The following is a 2,475-nucleotide window of genomic DNA, read 5'->3' on the forward strand; positions in this document are numbered from 1 at the left end:
AGAAAACTTGTCAGTTACGATATAAACACACTTACGGTATGAATTACATGTATATATAACATTGACATATTATTTAGTACGAGATTTACATGTATGAAAGTTTTCATACAAAATTTCTTGATTGCCTACAACCCCAGGTGTGCTGATGACAAGTTGAAGAAGATGGCTCTAAGAGTGATAGCTGAAAGCCTTTCAGAAGAAGAGATTGCTGGACTTAAAGAAGCAATTCCATGCGATGGACACCAACAACAGCGGTTAGTCAATGATGAGGTTTTGTAAAACTTGTGTGTTTGAAAAATTATTGTCATGAAGTTAAGGATAACTTGTATGATACAAATTTAATTTGTGGATCAATATGTATACATTTTGTTTGTATAATATAAAGTTTTATTTATTTGTTAAATAGTCTTATTATAAAAATGATTGTGGTTGTGGATATTCAATTATATGTAAATTTTGAGTATTTTTATAATTTTGCTATTATTTAATTAAAGAAAACACTATTTTTATAAATTTAAAAAGACAACGTTTTTAAGTAATAAAAGACAACGCTTAAAAAACAATGTCTTTGAGACCAACCACAACGCTTTTAAAGCGTTGTCTTTGATATGTGCATTTTTACAACAGCATCTTTAACAACGCTTTTTAAGAACGAATAGACAACGCTTAAAAAGTGTTGTCTTTGTGACCAACCACAACGCTTTTAAAGCGTTGTCTTTGATATGTGCATTTTTACAACAGCATCTATAACAACGCTTTTTAAGAACGAAAAGACAACGCTTAAAAAGCGTTGTCTTTGTGACCAACCACAACGCTTTTAAAGCGTTGTCTTTGATATGACTTTCTACAACACCATCTACAACATCACTTTTTAAGTACATACGACAACGCCAAAAAAGCGTTGTTGTTTAGCTTTTTTCTTGTAGTGACACTACTGCAATCAAACAAATCCATATGTAATAAGTCTAAGGCAGTAGTTGTACTTACAACGCTTTTACCTTTATGAGGCGCTTTAGTTTGCTTACCCTTCTGACATGCATCACACAATTTGGTCTTTTGGTACTTGATGCTTGGTAAGCCTCGCACTAACCCTTTGTTGACCAGCTTCCGGATATTCTTCATGTTCACATGAGCCAACCTCCTATGCCAATGCCACGATTCTTCTTCTTTCGACATGAAACACTTATCAAGAGCATTAGTAGCACTTTTAAAAGAAACTTGATAAATGTTATCTACCCTTGTGCCTACTAGTACCGTGTCAAGTGTGTCAATGTTTTTGACTAGACATTGACTCGAATGAAACTCAATTGTGTAACCCGTATCACACAATTGGCTGACACTTAGGAGATTAAAAGTCATCCCCTTGACTAGAAGGACATTCTTGATTTGGAGATATTCGGATATATGAATGTCTCCAACCCCTATAACCTTAAGGCTACCATTATTACCAAAGGACACATTACCTCTATTTTTGTTTTGAATGGTAGAAAATAGTGACTTGTCCCCGGTCATGTGCTTGGAGCATCCACTATCAACAAACCAAGTTGATAGACGCTCCTCCTTTACCAATGCCTACAAGACACGAAAGATAGATGTTTTAGGTACCCAAATCTTGGGACCTAATGCATCTACAATGAAAGACTTAGGCACCCATGCCTTTGTTACCTTCTTCCTAGTCTCATGAACCCTAGAAACATGCGATCTATGAAATTGGGTTCTTGACACTAAAGAAATAAAGCTAGACTCCTTAGGTTGGTATCCTAATCCAGCCTTGTTGTAGACCGCCCTTTGGGCATTTAGAATCATGTCTAGGGTCTTAGAGCTAGTTGAGAATTTTTCAAGTATTTTCTTGAGTTTCTCAACCTCACCCTTCAAGGCCTTGTTCTCATCCTCAAGGACCTCTAGATGTAGGTCATCAACCTCATCTTCCCTAAGGGCCCTCAAGTTTTCTACTTCTTCTTTTAATGATTTATTTTCTGATTTTGATCTTTTAAGCAAGGTAGACAAATGTGTAATAGTCTTATAGCATTTTTCTAAGTGAGAAGAGGTTACCTCTTCATTATCCGAAGATGATGAAGCCGCGGCTGAAGTGCTTGAGTCATTACTCTCGGATTCGGACTCCTCCCTTGCCATGAGTGCCAATTGCCGAGTACTCTTCTCCTTCTTCTCTTCCTCCTCCGATGAGCTTGAGGAAGATTCATCCCAAGTGGCCTTGAGAGCTTTCTTCTTCTTGGCTCTTTCCTCCTTCTTTTTGGCCCGTTCCTCCTTCTTGAGTTTTGGACACTCACTCCGGTAGTGGCCTTTCTTGCTACACTCATAACATGTAACATTAGTCTTATCGATATTTTGATCATTAGGTTTACCTTTTCCTTTGTATCTTCGGCTTCTTCTCATGATCCTCCTCACAAAATTTGTCATTTCGCTTGATGATGATCCACCTTCATCATCAGACTCGGAGGAGGATGTAGATGAAGA

This window comes from Zingiber officinale, chromosome 7A (genome assembly GCF_018446385.1).
Source record: "Zingiber officinale cultivar Zhangliang chromosome 7A, Zo_v1.1, whole genome shotgun sequence".
Taxonomy (NCBI): Eukaryota; Viridiplantae; Streptophyta; class Magnoliopsida; order Zingiberales; family Zingiberaceae; genus Zingiber; species Zingiber officinale.